Source organism: Chiloscyllium punctatum, chromosome 12 (genome assembly GCF_047496795.1).
Source record: "Chiloscyllium punctatum isolate Juve2018m chromosome 12, sChiPun1.3, whole genome shotgun sequence".
Taxonomy (NCBI): domain Eukaryota; kingdom Metazoa; phylum Chordata; class Chondrichthyes; order Orectolobiformes; family Hemiscylliidae; genus Chiloscyllium; species Chiloscyllium punctatum.
In genome coordinates, this window is record NC_092750.1 from 106,740,455 (window position 1) to 106,762,531 (window position 22,077).

Here is a 22,077-nt window from a genome sequence, read left to right on the forward strand (position 1 = left end):
CTCTGTCAATGTCACGCACCCAGGAAGATCAGACTGACCGCACTCTGTCAATGTAACACACTCAAAAACGAGCAGACTGACCGCACTCTGCCAATGTAACTCACCCAGGTAAGAGCAGACTGACCCCACTCTGTCCATGTAACACACCCAGTGAAGGGCAGACTGACCCCACTCTGTCAATGTAACACCCCCAGGGAAGAGCAGCGTGACCCCACTCTGTCAATGCAACACACCCAGGGAAGAGCAGACTGACCCCACTCTGTCAATGTAACACACCCAGGGAAGGGCAGACTGACCCCACTCTGTCAATGTAACACACCGAGGGAAGAGCAGACTGACCCCACTCTGTCAATGTCACACACCCAGGGAAGAGCAGACTGTCCCCACTCTGTCAATGTGACACTCTCAGGGAAGAGCAGACTGACCCCACTCTGTCAATGTGACACTCTCAGGGAAGAGCAGACTGACCGCACTCTGTCAATGTAACAAACCGAGGGAAGAGCAGACTGACCCCACTGTGTCAATGTAACAAACCGAGGGAAGAGCAGACTGACCCCACTGTGTCAATGTAACACACCCAGGGAAGAGCAGACTGACCCCACTCTGTCAATGCAACACACCCAGGGAAGAGCAGACTGACCCCAATCTGTCAATGTAACACACCCAGGGAAGGGCAGACTGACCCCACTCTGTCAATGTAACACAATGAGGGAAGAGCAGACTGACCCCACTCTGTCAATGTAACACACCCAGGGAGAGCAGACTGACCCCACTCTGTCAATGTAACGCACCCAAAAAAAAGCAGACTGACCCCACTCTGTCAATGTAACCCACGCAGGGAAGAGCAGACTGAACCCACTCTGTCAATGTAACACACCCAGGGAAGAGCAGACTGACCCCTCTCTGTCAATGTGACACTCAGGGAAGAGCAGACTAACCGCGCTCTGTCAATGTGACACTCTCAGGGAAGAGCAGACCGACCGCACTCTGTCAATGCAACAAACCGAGGGAACAGAAGACTGACCCCACTGTGTCAATGTAACACACCCTGGGAAGATCAGACTGACCCCACTCTGTCAATGCAGCACACCCAGGGAAGAGCAGACTGACCCCACTCTGTCAATGTCACGCACCCAGGAAGATCAGACTGACCGCACTCTGTCAATGTAACACACTCAAAAACGAGCAGACTGACCGCACTCTGCCAATGTAACTCACCCAGGTAAGAGCAGACTGACCCCACTCTGTCCATGTAACACACCCAGTGAAGGGCAGACTGACCCCACTCTGTCAATGTAACACCCCCAGGGAAGAGCAGCGTGACCCCACTCTGTCAATGTAACACACCCAGGGAAGAGCAGACTGTCCCCACTCTGTCAATGTGACACTCTCAGGGAAGAGCAGACTGACCGCACTCTGTCAATGTCACACACCCAGGGAAGAGCAGACTGACCGCACTCTGTCAATGTAACAAACCGAGGGAAGAGCAGACTGACCCCACTGTGTCAATGTAACACACCCAGGGAAGAGCAGACTGACCCCACTCTGTCAATGCAACACACCCAGGGAAGAGCAGACTGACCCCACTCTGTCAATGTAACACACCCAGGGAAGGGCAGACTGACCCCACTCTGTCAATGTAACACACCGAGGGAAGAGCAGACTGACCCCACTCTGTCAATGTCACACACCCAGGGAAGAGCAGACTGTCCCCACTCTGTCAATGTGACACTCTCAGGGAAGAGCAGACTGACCCCACTCTGTCAATGTGACACTCTCAGGGAAGAGCAGACTGACCGCACTCTGTCAATGTAACAAACCGAGGGAAGAGCAGACTGACCCCACTGTGTCAATGTAACAAACCAAGGGAAGAGCAGACTGACCCCACTGTGTCAATGTAACACACCCAGGGAAGAGCAGACTGACCCCACTCTGTCAATGCAACACACCCAGGGAAGAGCAGACTGACCCCACTTTGTCAATGTAACACACCCAGGGAAGGGCAGACTGACCCCACTCTGTCAATGTAACACAATGAGGGAAGAGCAGACTGACCCCACTCTGTCAATGTAACACACCCAGGGAAGGGCAGACTGACCCCATTCTGTCAAAGTAACACAATGAGGGAAGAGCAGACTGACCCCACTCTGTCAATGTAACCCACGCAGGGAAGAGCAGACTGAACCAACTCTGTCAATGTAACACACCCAGGGAAGAGCAGACTGACCCCTCTCTGTCAATGTGACACTCAGGGAAGAGCAGACTAACCGCGCTCTGTCAATGTGACACTCTCAGGGAAGAGCAGACCGACCGCACTCTGTCAATGTAACAAACCGAGGGAACAGAAGACTGACCCCACTGTGTCAATGTAACACAACCTGGGAAGATCAGACTGACCCCACTCTGTCAATGCAGCACACCCAGGGAAGAGCAGACTGACCCCACTCTGTCAATGTCACGCACCCAGGAAGATCAGACTGACCGCACTCTGTCAATGTAACACACTCAAAAACGAGCAGACTGACCGCACTCTGCCAATGTAACAAACCGAGGGAAGAGCAGACTGACCCCACTGTGTCAACGTAACACACCCAGGGAAGAGCAGACTGACCCCACTCTGTCAATGCAACACACCCAGGGAAGAGCAGACTGACCCCACTCTGTCAATGTAACTCACCCAGGGAAGAGCAGACTGACCTCACTCTGTCAATGTCACACACCCAGGGAAGATCAGACTGACCCCACTCTGTCAATGTAACACACCCAAAAAAGAGCAGACTGATCCCACTCTGTCAATGTAACACACTCAAAAAAGAGCAGACTGACCGCACTCTGCCAATGTAACTCACCCAGGTAAGAGCAGACTGACCCCACCCTGTCAATGTAACACACCCAGTGAAGGGCAGACTTACCCCACTCTGTCAATGTACCACACCCAGGGAAGAGCAGACTGACCCCACTCTGTCAATGTAACACACCCAGGGAAGAGCAGCCTGACCCCACTCTGTCAATGTCTCACACCCAGGGAAGAGCAGACTGACCCCTCTCTGTCAATGTGACACTCAGGGAAGAGCAGACTAACCGCGCTCTGTCAATGTGACACTCTCAGGGAAGAGCAGACCGACCGCACTCTGTCAATGTAACAAACCGAGGGAACAGCAGACTGACCCCACTGTGTCAATGTAACACACCCAGGGAAGAGCAGACTGACACCACTCTGTCAATGCAACACACCCAGGGAGGAGCAGACTGACAGCACTCTGTCAATGTAACACACCCAGGGAAGAGCAGACTGACCCCACTCTGTCAATGTAATGCACCCATAAAAGAGCAGACTGACCCCACTCTGTCAATGTAACGCACCCAAACAAGAGCAGACTGACCTCACTCTGTCAATGTAACACACCCAGTGAAGAGCAGACTGACCCCACTCTGTCAATGTAACGCACCCAAAAAAAAGCAGACTAACCCCACTCTGTCAATGTAACCCACGCAGGGAAGAGCAGACTGAACCCACTCTGTCAATGCAACATACCCAGGGACGATCAGACTGACCACACTCTGTCAATGCAACACACCCTGGGAAGAGCAGACTGACCCCAATCTGTCAATGTCACACACCCAGGAAGATCAGACTGACCGCACTCTGTCAATGTAACACACTCAAAAACGAGCAGACTGACCGCACTCTGCCAATGTAACTCACACAGGTAAGAGCAGACTGACCCCACTCTGTCCATGCAACATACCCTGGGAAGATCAGACTGACCCCACTCTGTCAATGCAGCACACCCAGGGAAGAGCAGACTGACCCCACTCTGTCAATGTCACGCACCCAGGAAGATCAGACTGACCGCACTCTGTCAATGTAACACACTCAAAAACGAGCATACTGACCGCACTCTGCCAATGTAACTCACCCAGGTAAGAGCAGACTGACCCCACTCTGTCCATGTAACACACCCTGTGAAGGGCAGACTGACCCCACTCTGTCAATGTAACACCCCCAGGGAAGAGCAGCGTGACCCCACTCTGTCAATGTAACACACCCAGGGAAGAGCAGACTGTCCCCACTCTGTCAATGTGACACTCTCAGGGAAGAGCAGACTGACCGCACTCTGTCAATGTGACACTCTCAGGGAAGAGCAGACTGACCGCACTCTGTCAATGTAACAAACCGAGGGAAGAGCAGACTGACCCCACTGTGTCAATGTAACACACCCAGGGAAGAGCAGACTGACCCCACTCTGTCAATGCAACACACCCAGGGAAGAGCAGACTGACCCCACTCTGTCAATGTAACACACCCAGGGAAGGGCAGACTGAACCCCACTCTGTCAATGTAACACACCGAGGGAAGAGCAGACTGACCCCACTCTGTCAATGTCACACACCCAGGGAATAGCAGACTGACCCCACTCTGTCAATGCAACACACCTAGTGAAGAGCAGACTGACCTCACTCTGTCAATGTAACACACCCAGGGAAGGGCAGACTGACCCCACTCTGTCAATGTAACACACCGAGGGAAAAGCAGACTGACCCCACTCTGTCAATGTCACACACCCAGGGAAGAGCAGTCTGACCCCACTCTGTCAATGTAACCCACGCAGGGAAGAGCAGACTGACCTCACTGCGTCAATGTAACACAGTCAGCGAAGATCAGACTGACCTCACTCTGTCAATGTAACACACCCAGGGATGAGCAGACTGACCACTCTCTGTCAATGTAACTCTGAGTGTGTTGGGTAAGTCGCAATATTCAGGGGTTAGTGCCTGGAACACAGTGTCAGAGAGTGTGGGATAGGCCGGATTAATCCAGGGTTTAGGGTCTGGAACACAGTGTCTGTGGGAGTAGGATAAACCGGATTAATCCAGTGGTTATGGTCCGGTACAATGTGCTGGAAAGTGTGGGGAAGGCCTATTCAATTCCGCTGGTAGAGACTGGAATAAAGTATCCGGGAGTGTGGGAGAGGCTGGATTAATCCAGGCATTAGGGTCTGGAACACAGTGTCTGAGAGTGTGGGATAGGCTGGATTAATTCGGGGGATAGTGTCGGGAACACAATGGTTGAGAGTGTGGGGTAGGCCGGAATATTCCAGGGATTAGGGTCTGGAACACAGTGTCTGAGAGTGAGGGAGAGGCCGGATTAATCCAGGGGTTAGGGCATGGAACACAGTGTCTGAGAGTGTACGATAGACCCGGTCTATCCAGTGGTTCGGATCTGGAATACAATGTATGAGAGTGTGGGATAGGCCGGATTAATCCAGGGGTTAGGGTCTGGAACAAAGTGCCGGAGAGTGTTGGATAGGCCGGATTATTCCAGGCATTAGGGTCTGGAACACAGGGTGTCTGAGAGTGTGGGATAGGCGGGATTAATCCAGGGGTTAGTGTCTGGAACACAGTGTCTGAGAGTGTGGGGTAGGCCACAATATTCCAGGGTTAATGATCTGGAACACAGTGTCTGAGAGTGTGGGAGAGGTCGGGTTAATCCAGGGGTTAGAGCCTGGAACACAGTGTCTGAGAGTGTGGGACCGGTCGGATTAATCCAGGGATTAGGGTCTGTAACACTGTGTCCGAGAGTGTAGGATAGGCCGGCGTAATCCAGGGATAGAGTCTGGATTACAGTGATTGAGAGTGTGGGATAGGCCAGTTTAGTCTAGGGGTTAGGGTTGGAACACAGCGCCTGAGAGTGTGGGACATGCCGGATTAAAACAGGGGTTAGGGTCTGGAACAAAGTGCCGGAGAGCGTGGGATAGGCTGGATTAATCCAGGGGTTAGTGTGTGGAATACAGTCCCTGAGAGTGTGGGACATGCCGGATTAAAACAGGGGTTAGGGTCTGGAACAAAGTGCCGGAGAGTGTGGGATAGGCCGGATTAATCTAGGGGTTTGTGTCTGGAATACAGTGTCTGAGAGTGTGGGGAGAGTGGGTAAATCCAGGGGTTAGGGCCTGGAACACAGTGTCTGAGAGTGTGGGATAGGCCAGATTAATCCAGGGGTTAGAGCTTGGAACACAGTGTCTGAGAGTGTGGGACCGGTCGGATTAATCCAGGGGTTAGGGTCTGGAACACAGTGTCTGAGAGTGTAGGATAGGCCAGATTAATCCAGGGGTTCGGGTCTGGAACACAGTGTCTGAGAGTGTGGGACCGGTCGGATTAATCCAGGGATTAGGGTCTGTAACACTGTGTCCGAGAGTGTAGGATAGGCCGGCGTAATCCAGGGTTAGGGTCTGGAACACAGTGTCTGAGAGTGTGGGATAGGCCAGATTAATCCAGGGGTTAGAGCCTGGAACACAGTGTCTGAGAGTGTGGGACCGGTCGGATTAATCCAGGGGTTAGGGTCTGGAACACAGTGTCTGAGAGTGTGGGATTGGTCGGATTAATCCAGGGATTAGTGTCTGTAAAACTGTGTCCGAGAGTGTAGGATAGGCCGGCGTAATCCAGGGATAGGGTCTGGAACAGAGTGATTGAGAGTGTGGGATAGGCCAGTTTAGTCTAGGGGTTAGGGTTGGAACACAGCGCCTGAGAGTGTGGGACATGCCGGATTAAAACAGGGGTTAGGGTCTGGAACAAAGTGTCGGAGAGTGTGGGATAGGCTGGATTAATCCAGGGGTTAGTGACTGGAACACAGTGTCTGAGAGTGTGGGGAGAGCGGGTCAATCCAGGGGTTAGGGTCTGGAACAAAGTGCCGGAGATTGTGGGATAGGCCAGATTAATCCAGGGGCTAGTGTCTGGTTACATTGTCTGAGAGTATGGGATAGGCTGGATTAATCTAGGGATTTGTGTCTGGAATACAGTATCTGAGAGTGTGGGATAGGCCGGATTAATCCAGTGTTTTGGGTTTGGAACACTGTGCCAGGGAGTGTGGGGTAGGCTGGATTAATCCAGGGGTTAGAGCCTGGAATACAGTGTCTGAGATGTGGGGGAGGCCAGGTCATTCCAGTGGTTAGGGTCTGGAACACTGTGTCTGAGAGTGTGGGATAGGCTGGATTAATCCAGGGGTTAGTGTGTGGAATACAGTGTCTGAGAGTGTGGGATAGGCCGGATTAATCCCGGGTATAGGGTCTGGAACACAGTATCTGAGAGTGTGGGGCGGCCGGTTCAATGCAGGGGTTAGGTTCTGGAAAAAAGTGCCTGAGGGTGTGGGATGGGCCGGATTAATCCAGGGGTTAGGGTCTGGGACAAAGTGTCTGAGAGTGTGGGGTAGGCCGGGTCAATTCAATGGTTAGGGTCTGGAACACAGTGTATGAGAGTGTGGGATAGGCCGGATTAATCCAGGGGTTAGGGTCTGGGACAAAGTGCCTGAGAGTGTGGGATAGGCCGGATCAATCCAGGTGTTAGGGTCTGGAACACAGTGCCTGAGAGTGTGGGATAGGCCGGATTAATCCAGGGGTTAGGGTCTGGAACACAGTATCTGAGCGTGAGAGATAGGCCGGATTAATCCAGGGTTAGTGACTGGAACACAGTGTCTGAGAGTGTGGGGTAGGCCAGGTCTTTCCATGGATTAGGGTCTGGAACACTGTGTCTGAGAGTGTCGGGGAGGCCGGATTAATCCAGGGGTTAGTGTGTGGAATACAGTGTCTGAGAGTATGGGATAGGCCATGTCTATCCAGAGGTTAAGGTCTGGAATACAGTGTCTGAGAGTGTGGGATAGGCCGGATTAATCCAGGGTTAGTGACTGGAACACAGTGTCTGAGAGTGTGGGGAGAGCGGGTCAATCCAGGGGTTAGGGTCTGGAACAAAGAGCCAGAGATTGTGGGATAGGCCAGATTAATCCAGGGGCTAGTGTCTGGTTACATTGTCTGAGAGTATGGGATAGGCTGGATTAATCTAGGGGTTTGTGTCTGGAATATCCTGTCTGAGAGTGTGGGATAGGCCGAAATAATCCAGGGTTTAGGGTCTGCAGCACAGTATCTGAGAGTGTGGGGTGGCCGGTTCAATGCAGGGGTTAGGTTCTGGAAAAAAGTGCCTGAGGGTGTGGGATAGGCCGGATTAATCCAGGGGTTAGGGTCAAGCACAAAGTGCCTGAGATTGTGGGGAGGCCGGATTAATCCGGAGGCAAGGGTCTGGAAAACAGTGCTTGAGACTGTGGGATAGGCCGGATTAATCCTGGGTTTAGGGTTTGGAACATAGTGTCTGAGAGTGTGGGATAGGCCGGATTAATACGTAGGTTACGGTCTGGAACAAAGTGTCTGAGAGTGTGGGGTAGGCTGGAAAAATCCAGGGGTTAGGGTCTGGAACACAGTGACTTCGAATGTGAGATAGGCCGTATTAATCCAGGGGTTAGAATCTGGAATAAAGTGGGTTTAGGGTCTCGAACACAGTGCCTGAGAATCTGGGTTAGACCGGATTGATCCAGTGGTTAGGGTCTGGGACACAGTGTCTGAGAGTGTGTGATAGGTCGGATTAATCCAGGGGTTAGTGCTTGGAACACAGTGTCTGAGAGTGTGGGATAGGCCCGGTCAATCCAGGGGTTACATTCTGGAGCACAATGTCTGAGAGAGTGGGATTGGTCGGATTAATCAAAGGGTTAGGGTCTGGGCCACAGTGTCTGAGAGTGTGGGGAGGCCGGTTCAATGCAGGGGTTAGGTTCTGGAAAAAAGTGTCTGAGAGTGTGGGAAGGGCCGGATTAATCCAGGGGTTAGGGTCTGGCACAAAGTATCTGAGAGTGTGGGATAGGCCGGATTAATACAGGGGTTAGTGTCTGGAACAAAGTACCTGCGAGTGTGGGGATGACGGAATAATCCAGGATTTAGGGTCTGGAACTCAGTGTCTGAGAGTGTGGGATCGGTCAGATTAATCCAGGGATTAGGGTCTGTAACACTGTGTCCGTGAGTGTAGGATAGGCCGGCGTAATCCAGGGTTAGGGTCTGGAACACAGTGATTGAGAGTGTGGGATAGGCCAGTTTAGTCTAGGGGTTAGGGTTGGAACACAGCGCCTGAGAGTGTGGGACATGCCGGATTAATCCAGGGGTTAGGGTCAAGAACAAAGTGCCGGAGAGTGTGGGATAGGCCGGATTAATCTAGGGGTTTGTGTCTGGAATACAGTGTCTGAGAGTGTGGGATAGGCCGGATTAATTCAGCAGTGTGGGTATGGAATGCAGTGTCTGCGTGAGTAGGATAGGCCGGATTAATCCAGGGGTTAGGGACTGATTCCAAAGTGCCTGAGAGTGTGGGAAAGGCCAATTCAATCCCGGGGTTAGAGTCTGGAACAAAGTATCTGGGAGTGTGGGATAGGCCGGATTAATCCAGGCATTAGGGTCTAGAACACAGGGTGTCTGAGAGTGTGGTATAGACCGGATTAATCCAGGGGTTAAGGTCTGGAACACAGTGTCTGAGAGTGTGGGATTGGCCGGATTAATCCAGTGGTTAGTTCGTGGAACACAGTTTCTGAGATTGAGGGATAGGCTGGATGAATCCAGGGGTTCGGGTCTTGAACACTGTGCCTGAGAGTGTAGGATAGGCCAGGTCAATCCAGGGTTTGGGTCTGGAAAACAGTGTCTGAGAGTGTGGTATAGGCCGGATTAATCCAGGCATTAGGGTCTGGAACACAGTGTCTGAGAGTGTGGGATAGGCCGGATTAATCCAGAGGTTAGGGTCTGGAACACAGTGTCTGTGAGTGTGGGACATGCCGGATTAAAACAGGGGTTAGGGTCTGGAACAAAGTGCCGGAGAGTGTGGGATAGGCCGGATTAATCTAGGGGTTAGTGTCTGGAATACAGTGTCTGAGAGTGTAGGATAGGCCGGATTAACCCAGCAAGGTGGGTCTGGAATGCAGTGTCTGCGTGAGTAGGATAGGCCGGATTAATCCAGGGGTTAGGGTCTGGTACAAAGTGCCGGAAAGTGTGGGAAAGGCCAATTCAATCCCGGGGTTAGAGTCTGGAACAAAGTATCTGGGAGTGTGGGATAGACCGGATTAATCCAGGCATTAGGGTCTGGAGCACAGGGTGTCTGAGAGTGTGGGATAGGCCGGATTAATCCGGGGGTTAGTGTCTGGAATACAGTGTCTGAGACTTTGGGGAGAGTGGGTCAATCCAGTGGTTAGGGTCTGGAACAAAGAGCCAGAGATTGTGGGATAGGCCAGATTAATCCAGGGGCTAGTGTCTGGTTACATTGTCTGAGAGTACGGGATGGGCCGGATTAATCTAGGGGTTTGTGTCTGGAATACAGTGTCTGAGATTGTGGGGGAGGCCAGGTCATTCCAGTGGTTAGGGACTGGAACACTGTGTCTGAGAGTGTAGGATAGGCTGGATTAATCCAGGGGTTAGTGTGTGGAATACAGTGTCTGAGAGTGTGGGATAGGCCGGGTCAATTCAATGGTTAGTGTCTGGAACACAGTGTATGAGAGTGTGGGATAGGCCGGATTAATCCAGGAGTTTGGGTCTGGAACAGAGTGCCTGAGAGTGTGGGGAGGCCGGATTAAACCAGGAGTTTGGGTCTGGGACAAAGTGTCTGAGAGTGTGGGGTAGGCCAGGTTAATCCAGGGGCTAGTGTCTGGTTACATTGCCTGAGAGTATGGGATAGGCCGGAATAATCTCGGGATTTGTGTCTGGAATACAGTATCTGAGAGTGTGGGATAGGCCGGACTAATCCAGTGGTTCAGGTTTGGAATACTGTGCCAGGGAGTGGGGTAGGCCGGATTAATCCAGGGGTTAGAGCCTGGAATACAGTGTCTGAGATTGTGGGGGAGGCCAGGTCATTCCAGTCGTTAGGGACTGGAACACTGTGTCTGAGAGTGTAGGATAGGCTGGATTAATCCAGGGGTTAGTGTGTGGAATACAGTGTCTGAGATTATGGGATAGGCTGTGTCTATCCAGAGGTTAAGGTCTGGAATACAGTGTCTGAGAGTGTGGGATAGGCCGGATTAAACCAGGGGTTGGGTCTGGAACAAAGTGCCTGAGAATGTGGAGATGCCGGAATAATCCAGGATTTAGGGTCTGGAACTCAGTGTCTGGGAGTGTGGAATAGGCCGGGTCAATCCAATGGTTTGCGTATGGAAAACATTGCCTATGAGTGTGGGAGAGGCCGGATTAATCCAGTGGTTAGTGTCTGGAACACAGTTTCTGAGATTGAGGGATAGGCTGGATTAATCCAGGTGTTAGGTCTGGAACAAAGTATCTGAGAGTGTGGGGATGCCGGAATAATCCAGGATTTAGGGTCTGGAACTCAGTGTCTGAGAGTGTTGAATAGGCCGAGTCAATCCAATGGTCAGTCTCTGGAACACAGTGCCTGAGTGTGGGGAGGCCGGTTCAATGCAGGGCTTAGGTTCTGGAAAAATGTGCCTGAGAGTGTGGGAAAGGCCAGATTAATCCAGGGGTTAGGATCTGGGACACAGTTTCTGAGAGTGTGGGAAAGGCCAGATTAATCCAGGGGTTACGATCTGGAACAGCGTCTGAGAGTGTAGGATAGGCCGGATTAATCCAGGGGTTAGTGTCTGGAACACAGTGCCTGAGAGTGCAGGATAAACTGGATATATCCAGGTGTTAGGGTCTGGAACACAGTGCCTGAGAGTGTAGGATAGGTTGGATAAATCCAGGGGTTAGTGTGTGGAATACAGTGTCTGAGAGTGTGGGATAGGCCAGATTAATCCAGGGGTTAGTGTCTGGAATACAGTGTCTGAGAGTGTGGGGAGGCCGGATTAATCCAGGGTTTAGGGTCTGGAACACAATGTCTGAGAGTGTGGCATAGGCTGGATTAATACGTAGGTTACGGTCTGGAACAAACTGTCTGAGAGTGTGGGGTAGGCTGGAAAAATCCAGGGGTTAGGGTCTGGAACACAGTGTCTGAGATTGTGGGATAGGCTGGATTAATCCAGTGGTTAGGGTCTGGCACAAAGTGTCTGAGAGTGTGGGATAGGCCGGGTCAATCCAGGGGTTAGTGTCTGGAACACAGTGTCTGAGAGTGTGGGGTAGGCTGGATTAATCCAGTGGTTAGGATCTGGAACACAGTGTCTGAGAGTGTGGCATAGGCCGGACTAATCCAGGGGTTAGGGTCTGGGACAAAGTGTCTGAGAGTGTGAGAAAGGCCGGATTAATCCAGGGTTTAGGGTCTGGAACAGAGTGTCTGAGAGTGTGGGATAGGCCGGGTCAATCCAATGGTGTAGGTCTGGAAAACAGTGTCTGAGGGTGTCAAATAGGCCGTATTAATCCAGGAGTTAGGGTCTGGAACACTGTGTCTGAGAGTGTGATATCGGCCGGATTAATCCAGGGGTTAGGGTTTGGCACAAAGTGCCTGAGGGTGTGGAATAGGCCAGATTAATCCAGGGGTTAGTGTCTGGAACACAGTGTCTGAGAGTGTGAAATCGGCCGGATTAATCCAGGGGTTAGGGTCTGGAACAAAGTGCCTGAGAGGGTGGGATAGGCCGGATTAATCCAGGGGTTAGGGTCTGGAACAAAGTGCCTGAGAATGTGGGATAGGCCGGATTACACCAGGAGTTAGGGTCTGGTACACAGTGCCTGAGAGTGTGGGATAGGCCAGATTACGCCAGGAGTTAGGGTCTGGTACACAGTGCCTGAGAGTGTGGGATAGGCCAGATTACCCCAGGAGTTAGGGTCTGGTACACAGTGCCCGAGTATGGAATAGGCCAGATTGCCCCAGGGGTTTGGTTCTAGAACACAGTGTCTGAGAGTGTGGGGGAGGCCGGATTAATTCAGGAGTTAGGGTCTAGAACTGAGTGTCTGAGCGTGTGGGATAGGCCGGGTCAATCCAATGGTGTAGGTCTGGAACACCGTGCGTGAGAGTGTAGGATAGGCCGGATTAATCCAGGGGTTAGGGTCTGGAACACAGTGTCTGAGAGTGTAGGAAAATCTGGAAAAATCCAGGGGTTAAGTTCTGGAACACAGTGTCTGAGAGTGTGGGATAGGCTGGGTCAATCCAGGGGTTAGCGTCTGGAATACAGTGTCTGAGAGTGTGGGGTAGGCTGGAATATTCCAGGGGTTAGTGTCTGGAATACAGTGTCTGAGAGTGTGGGACCGGCCGGATTAATCCAGGGATTAGTGTCTGTAAAACTGTGACCGAGAGTGTAGGATAGGCCGGCGTAATCCAGGGTTAGGGTCTGGAACACAGTGATTGAGAGTGTGGGATTGGCCAGTTTAGTCTAGGGGTTAGGGTTGGAACACAGTGCCTGAGAGTGTGGGACATGCCGGATTAAAACAGGGGTTAGGGTCTGGAACAAAGTGCCGGAGAGTGTGGGATAGGCCGGATTAATCTAGGGGTTTGTGTCTGGAATACAGTGTCTGAGAGTGTGGGATAGGCCGGATTAATCTAGGGGTTTGTGTCTGGAACACAGTGTCTGAGAGTGTGGGACATGCCGGATTAAAACAGGGGTTAGGGTCTGGAACAAAGAGCCAGAGAGTGTGGGATAGGCCGGATTAATCCAGGGGTTAGTGTCTGGAACACAGTGTCCGTGAGTGTAGGGTAAGCTGGATAAATCCAGGGGTGAGGGTCTGGAACACAGTGCCTGAGAGTGTAGGATAGGTTGGATTAATCCAGGGGTTAGTGTGTGGAATACAGTGTCTGAGAGTGTGGGATAGGCCGGATTAATCCAGGGGTTAGTGTCTGGAATACAGTGTCTGAGAGTGTGGGGAGGCCGGATTAATCCAGGGTTTAGGGTCTGGAACACAATGTCTGAGAGTGTGGCATAGGCCGGATTAGTACGTAGGTTACGGTCTGGAACAAACTGTCTGAGAGTGTGGGGTAGGCTGGAAAAATCCAGGGGTTAGCGTCTGGAACACAGAGACTTCGAATGTGAGATAGACCGTATTAATCCAGGGGTTAGAATCTGGAACACAGCATTTGAGGGTGTGGAATAGGCTGGATTAATGCAGGAGTTCGGGTCTGGAACACAGTGTCTGAGAGTGTAGGATAGGCCAGGTCAATCCAGGGGTTAGGTTCTGGAACAAAGTGCCTGAGAGTGTGGGTTAGGCCGGATTAATCCAGGGGTTAGGGCCTGGAACACAGTGCCTGAGAGTGTGGGATGGGCCGGGTCAATCCAGGGGTTCGGGTCTGTAACACAGTGTCCGAGAGCGTGGGAAAGGCCAGATTAATCCAGGGGTTAGGTCTGGAACACAGTGTCTGAGAGTGTGAGAAAGGCCGGATTAATCCAGGGGTTAGGATCTGGAACAGTGCCTGAGAGTGTAGGATTGGCTGGATTAATCCAAGGGTTAGTGTATGGAATGCAGTCCCTGAGATTGTGGGACAGGCTGTTTCTATCCAGGGGTTAAGGTCTGGAATACAGTGTCTGAGAGTGTGGGATAGGCCGGATTAATCCAGGGGTTAGGGTCTGGAACACAGTTTCTCAGATTGTGGGAGAGGCCGGATTAATCCAGGGGTTAGGGTCTGGAACACAGTTTCTCAGATTGTGGGAGAGGCCGGATTAATCCAGGGGTTAGGATCTGGAACAAAGTGCCTGAGAGTGTGGTATAGGACGGATTAATCCGGGGGTTAGGGTCTGGCACAAAGTGTCTGAGAGTGTGGGATAGGCCGGATTAATCCGGGGGTTAGGGTCTGGCACAAAGTGTCGGTGAGTGTGGGATAGGCTGGATTAATCCAGGGGTTAGGGTCTGGCACACAGTGCCTAAGAGTGCGGGATGGGCCGGGTTAATCCAGGGGTTCGGGTCTGTAACACAGTGTCCGAGAGTGTGCGGGAGGCCTGATTTATCCAGGGATTAGGGCCTGGAACACAGTGTCTGAGAGCGTGGGAAAGGCCAGATTAATCCAGGGGTTCGGTCTGGAACACAGTGTCTGAGAGTGTGGGAAAGGCCAGATTAATCCAGGGGTTAGGATCTGGAACAGTGTCTGAGAGTGTAGGATAGGCTGGATTAATCCAGGGGTTAGTGTATGGAATACAGTCCGTGAGATTGTGGGACAGGCTGTTTCTATCCAGGGGTTAAGGTCTGGAATACAGTGTCTGAGAGTGTGGGATAGGCCGGATTAATCCGGGGGTTAGGGTCTGGCACAAAGTGACTGAGAGTGTGGGATAGGCCGGATTAATCCGGGGGTTAGGGTCTGGCACAAAGTGACTGAGAGTGTGGGATAGGCCGGATTAATCCAGGGGTTAGGGTCTGGAACACAGTGTCTGAGAGTGTGGGATAGGCCGGATTAATCCGGGGGTTAGGGTCTGGCACAAAATGTCGGTGAGTGTGGGATAGGCCGGATTAATCCAGGGGTTAGTGTCTGGAACTCAGTGTCTGAGAGTGTGGGGATGCCGGAATAATCCAGGATTTAGGGTCTGGAACTCAGTGTCTGAGAGTGTTGAATAGGCCGAGTCAATCCAATGGTCAGTCTCTGGAACACAGTGCCTGAGTGTGGGGAGGACGGTTCAATGCAGGGCTTAGGTTCTGGAAAAATGTGCCTGAGAGTGTGGGAAAGGCCAGATTAATCCAGGGGTTAGGATCTGGGACAGTGTCTGAGAGTGTAGGATTGGCTGGATTAATCCAGGGGTTAGTGTATGGAATACAGTCCCTGAGATTGTGGGACAGGCTGTTTCTATCCAGGGGTTAAGGTCTGGAATACAGTGTCTGAGAGTGTGGGATAGGCCGGATTAATCCAGGGGTTAGGATCTGGAACAGTGTCTGAGAGTGTAGGATTGGCTGGATTAATCCAGGGGTTAGTGTATTGAATACTGTCCCTGTGATTGTGGGACAGGCCATTTCTATCCAGGGGTTAAGGTCTGGAATACAGTGTCTGAGAGTGTGGAATAATCCGGGTCAATCCAATGGTTAGTGTCTGGAACAGTGTCTGAGACTGTGGGAGAGGCCGGATTAATCCAGGGGTTAGGATCTGGGACACAGTTTCTGAGAGTGTGGGAAAGGCCAGATTAATCCAGGGGTTAGGGTCTGGAACACAGTGTATGAGAGTGTGGGAAAGGCCGGATTAATCCAGGGGTTAGGATCTGGGACACAATTTCTGAGAGTGTGGAATCGGTCGGATTAATCCAGTTGTTAAGGTCTGGGACACAGCATTTGAGAGTGTGGGATAGACTGGATTAATGCAGGGGTTAGGGCCTGGAACACAGTGTCTGAGAGTGTAGGATAGGCCGGATTAATCCAGGGGTTAAGGTCTGGGACACAGCATTTGAGAGTGTGGGATAGACTGGATTAATGCAGGAGTTAGGGTCTGGAACACAGTGTCTGAGAGTGTAGGATAGGCCGGATTAATCCAGCAGTGTGGGTCTGGAATGCAGTGTCTGCAGGAGAAGGATAGGCCGGATTAATCCAGGGGTTAGGGTCTGGTACAAAGTGCCAGAAAATATGGGGAAGGCCGATTCACTCCCGGGGTTAGTGTCTGGAACAAGGTAGCTGGGAGTGTGGGATAGGCTGGATTAATGCAGGCATTAGGGCCTGGAACACATGGTGTCTGAGAGTGTGGGATTGGCCGGAATAATCCAGGGGTTAGGGTCAGGTGCAAAGTGCCGGAAAGTGCGGGGAAGGCCGATTCAATCCCGGGGTTAGGTTCTGGCTCAAAGTGCGTGAGGGTTTGGGATAGTTTCTGAGAGTGTAGGAGAGGCTGGATTAATCCAGGGGTTAGTGTGGAGTACAGTCCCTGAGATTGTGGGACAGGCCGTTTCTATCCAGGGGTTAGTGTGGAATACAGTCCCTGAGATTGTGGGACAGGCCGTTTCTATCCAGGGGTTAGTGTGGAATACAGTCCCTGAGATTGTGGGACAGGCCGTTTCTATCCAGGGGTTAGTGTGGAATACAGTCCCTGAGATTGTGGGACAGGCCGTTTCTATCCAGGGGTTAGTGTGGAATACAGTCCCTGAGATTGTGGGACAGGCCGTTTCTATCCAGGGGTTAGTGTGGAATACAGTCCCTGAGATTGTGGGACAGGCCGTTTCTATCCAGGGGTTAAGGTCTAGAATACAGCGTCTGAGAGTGTGAAATCGGCCAGATTAATCCAGGGGTTAGGGTCTGGCACAAAGTGCCTGAGAGGGTGGGATAGGCCGGATTAATACAGCGGTTAGGGTCTGGAAAAAAGTGCCTGAGAGTATGGGAGGCCGGATTAAACCAGGGGTTAGTGTCTGGGACAAAGTGTCTGAGAGTGTGGGGTAGGCTGGGTCAATTCAATGGTTAGGGTCTGGAACACTGTCTGAGAGTGTGGGATAGGCCGGATTAATCCAGAGGCAAGGGTCTGCAAAACAGTGCCTAGGAGTGTGGGATAGGACGGATTAATCCAGGATTTAGGGTCTGGAACACAGGGCGTGAGAGCGTGGGGGAGGCTGGATTAATCCTGGGTTTAGGGTCTCGATCACAGTGTCTGAGAGTGTGTAATAGGCCGGATTAATATGTAGGTTACGGTCTGGAACAAAGTGGCTGAGAGTGTGGGGTAGGCTGGAAAAATCCAGGGGTTAGGGTCTGGAACACAGTGTCTGAGCGTGAGGGATAGGCCGGATTAATCCAGGGGTTAGGGTCTGGAACACAGAGACTTCGAATGTGAGATAGACTGTATTAATCCAGGGGTTAGGATCTGGAATAAAGTGGGTTTAGGGTCTCGAACACAGTGCCTGAGAATCTGGGTTAGACCGGATTGATCCAGTGATTAGTGCCTGGGACACAGTGTCTGAGAGTGTGTGATCGGTCGGATTAATCCATGGGTTAGTGTCTGGAACGCAGTGTCTGAGAGTGCGAGATAGGCCGGGTAAATCCAGGGGTTAGGGTCTGGAACACAGTGTCTGAGAGTGTGAGACATGCCGGATTAATTCAGGGGTTAGGGTCTGGAACAAAGTGCCGGAGAGTTTGGGATAGGCCGGATTAATCCAGGGGCTAGTGTCTGGAATACAGTGTCTGAGAGTATGGGATAATCCGGATTAATCTAGGGGTTTGTGTCTGGAATACAGTGTCTGAGAGTGTCGGATAGGTTGGATTAATCCAGGGGTTAGGGTCTGGAATACAGTGTCTGAGAGTGTGGGATAGGCCGGATTAATCCAGGGGTTAGTGTGTGGAATACAGTGTCTGAGAGTGTGGGTAGGCTGGAAAAATCCAGGGGTTAGCGTCTGGAACACAGAGACTTCGAATGTGAGATAGACCGTATTAATCCAGGGGTTAGAATCTGGAACAAAGTGGGTTTAGGGTCTCGAACACAGTGCCTGAGAATCTGGGTTAGACCAGATTGATCCAGTGATTAGTGCCTGGGACACAGTGTCTGAGAGTGTGTGATCGGTCGGATTAATCCAGGGGTTAGGGTCTGGAATACAGGGTATGAGAGTGTGGGATAGGCCAGATTAATCTAGGGGTTAGTGCCTGGAACACAGTGTCTGAGAGATTGGGATAGGCCAGATTACTCCAGGGGTTAGGTTCTAGAACACAGTGTCTAAGAGTGTGGGATAGGCCGGATTAATCCAGGGGGTAGGGTCTTGGACACAGTGTCAGAGAATGTGGTGTATGCCAGATTAATCCAGGGGTGAGTGTCTGGAATACAGTGTCTGAGAGTGTGGGATAGGCCGGATTAATCCAGGGGTTAGGTTCTGGAAAAAAGTGCCTGAGAGTGGGAGAAAGGCCGGATTAAACCATGGGTTAGTGTCTGGGACAAAGTGTCTGAGAGTGTGGGGTAGACCCGTTTAATCCAGGGGTTAGGGTCTGGCACAAAGTGTCTGAGAGTGTGGGATAGGCCGGATTAATCCAGGGGTTAGGGTCTCGGACAAAGTGCCTGAGAGTGTGGGATAGGCCGGATTAATCCAGGGTTTAGGGTCAGGTGCAAAGTGCCGGAAAGTGCGGGGAAGGCCGATTCAATCCCGGGGTTAGGTTCTGGCTCAAAGTGCGTGAGGGTTTGGGATAGGCCGGATTAATCCAGGGGTTAGGGTCTGGAATACAGTGGCTGAGAGTGTGGAATAATCCGGGTCAATCCAATGGTTAATGTCTGGAACACAGTGGCTGAGAGTGTGGGGTAGGCCGGATTAATCCAGGGGTTAGGATCTGGAACACAGTGTCTGAGAGTGTGGTATAGGCTGGATTAATCCAGGGGTTAGGGTCTGGAACACAGTTTCTGAGATTGTGGTTCAGGCCGGATTAATCCAGGGGTTAGGATCTGGAACAAAGTGCCTGAGAGTGTGGGGATGCCGGAATAATCCAGGATTTAGGGTCTGGAACTCAGTGTCTGAGAGTGTTGAATCGGCCGAGTCAATCCAATGGTCAGACTCTGGAACACAGTGCCTGAGTGTGGGGAGGCCGGTTCAATGCAGGGCTTAGGTTCTGGAAAAATGTGCCTGAGAGTGTGGGAAAGGCCAGATTAATCCAGGGGTTAGGATCTGGGACACAGTTTCTGAGAGTGTGGGAAAGGCCAGATTAATCCAGGGTTTAGGGTCTGGAACACAGTGTCTGAGAGTGTGGGAAAGGCTGGATTAATCCAGGGGTTAGTGTATTGAATACTGTCCCTGAGATTGTGGGACAGGCCATTTCTATCCAGGGGTTAAGGTCTGGAATACAGTGTCTGAGAGTGTGGAATAATCCGGGTCAATCCAATGGTTAGTGTCTGGAACACAGTGTCTGAGATTGTGGGAGAGGCCCGATTAATCCGGGGGTTAGGGTTTGGCACAAAGTGCCTGAGGGTGTGGAATAGGCCAGATTAATCCAGGGGTTAGTGTCTGGAACACAGTGTCTGAGAGTGTGAAATCGGCCGGATTAATCCAGGGGTTAGGGTCTGGAACAAAGTGCCTGAGAATGTGGGATAAGCCAGATTACGCCAGGAGTTAGGGTCTGGTACACAGTGCCCGAGTATGGAATAGGCCAGATTACCCCAGGGGTTAGGTTCTAGAACACAGTGTCTGAGAGTGTGGGGGAGGCCGGATTAATTCAGGAGTTAGGGTCTGGAACTGAGTGTCTGAGCGTGTGGGATAGGTCGGGTCAATCCAATGGTGTAGGTCTGGAACACCGTGCGTGAGAGTGTAGGATAGGCCGGATTAATCCAGGGGTTAGGGTCTGGAACACAGTGTCTGAGAGTGTAGGAAAAGCTGGATAAATCCAGGGGTTAAGTTCTGGAACACAGTGTCTGAGAGTGTGGGATCGGCTGGGTCAATCCAGGGGTTAGCGTATGGAATACAGTGTCTGAGAGTGTGGGGTAGGCTGGAATATTCCAGGGGTTAGTGTCTGGAATACAGTGTCTGAGAGTGTGGGACCGGCCGGATTAATCTAGGGGTTTGTGTCTGGAACACAGTGTCCGTGAGTGTAGGGTAAGCTGGATAAATCCAGGGGTGATGGTCTGGAACACAGTGCCTGAGAGTGTAGGATAGGTTGGATTAATCCAGGGGTTAGTGTGTGGAATACAGTGTCTGAGAGTGTGGGATAGGCCGGATTAATCCAGGGGTTAGTGTCTGGAATACAGTATCTGAGAGTGTGGGATAGGCCGGATTAATCCAGGGTTTAGGGTCTGGAACACAATGTCTGAGAGTGTGGCATAGGCCGGATTAGTACGTAGGTTACGGTCTGGAACAAACTGTCTGAGAGTGTGGGGTAGGCTGGAAAAATCCAGGGGTTAGCGTCTGGAACACAGAGACTTCGAATGTGAGATAGACCGTATTAATCCAGGGGTTAGAATCTGGAACACAGCATTTGAGGGTGTGGAAAAGGCTGGATTAATGCAGGAGTTCGGGTCTGGAACACAGTGTCTGAGAGTGTAGGATAGGCCAGGTCAATCCAGGGGTTAGGTTCTGGAACAAAGTGCCTGAGAGTGTGGGTTAGGCCGGATTAATCCAGGGGTTAGGGCCTGGAACACAGTGCCTGAGAGTGTGGGATGGGCCGTTTCAATCCAGGGGTTCGGGTCTGTAACACAGTGTCCGAGAGCGTGGGAAAGGCCAGATTAATCCAGGGGTTAGGTCTGGAACACAGTGTCTGAGAGTGTGAGAAAGGCCGGATTAATCCAGGGGTTAGGATCTGGAACAGTGCCTGAGAGTGTAGGATAGGCCGGATTAATCCAGGGGTTAGGATCTGGAACACAGTGTCTGAGAGTGTAGGATAGGCCGGATTAATCCAGGGGTTAGGATCTGGAACACAGTGTCTGAGAGTGTGGGGTAGGCCGGATTATTCCAGGGGTTAGGGTCTGACGCAAAGTGTCTGAGAGTGTGGGATAGGCCGGATTAATCCAGGGGTTAGGATCTGGAACAGTGTCTGAGAGTGTAGGATAGGCCGGATTAATCCAGGGGTTAGGATCTGGAACACAGTGTCTGAGAGTGTGGGAAAGGCCAGATTAATCCAGGGGTTAGGTTCTGGAACACAGTTTCTGAGATTGTGGGGCAGGCCGGATTAATCCAGGGGTTAGGATCTGGAACAAAGTGCCTGAGAGTGTGGGGATGCCGGAATAATCCTGGATTTAGGGTCTGGAACTCAGTGTCTGAGAGTGTGGGGATGCCGGAATAATCCAGGATTTAGGGTCTGGAACTCAGTGTCTGAGAGTGTTGAATAGGCCGAGTCAATCCAATGGTCAGTCTCTGGAACACAGTGCCTGAGTGTGGGGAGGACGGTTCAATGCAGGGCTTAGGTTCTGGAAAAATGTGCCTGAGAGTGTGGGAAAGGCCAGATTAATCCAGGGGTTAGGATCTGGGACACAGTTTCTGAGAGTGTGGGAAAGGCCAGATTAATCCAGGGGTTAGGGTCTGAAACACAGTGTCTGAGAGTGTGGGAAAGGCCGGATTAATCCAGGTGTTAGGATCTTGGACACAATTTCTGAGAGTGTGGAATCGGTCGGATTAATCCAGTTGTTAAGGTCTGGGACACAGCATTTGAGAGTGTGGGATAGACTGGATTAATGCAGGGGTTAGGGCCTGGAACACAGTGTCTGAGAGTGTAGGATAGGCCGGATTAATCCAGCAGTGTGGGTCTGGAATGCAGTGTCTGCAGGAGAAGGATAGGCCGGATTAATCCAGGGGTTAGGGTCTGGTACAAAGTGCCAGAAAATATGAGGAAGGCCGATTCCATCCCGGGGTTAGTGTCTGGAACAAGGTAGCTGGGAGTGTGGGATAGGCCGGATTAATGCAGGCATTAGGGTCTGGAACACATGGTGTCTGAGAGTGTGGGATAGGCCGGAATAATCCAGGGGTTAGGGTCTGAAACAAAGTGCATGAGAGTGTGGGATAGGCCGGATTAAACC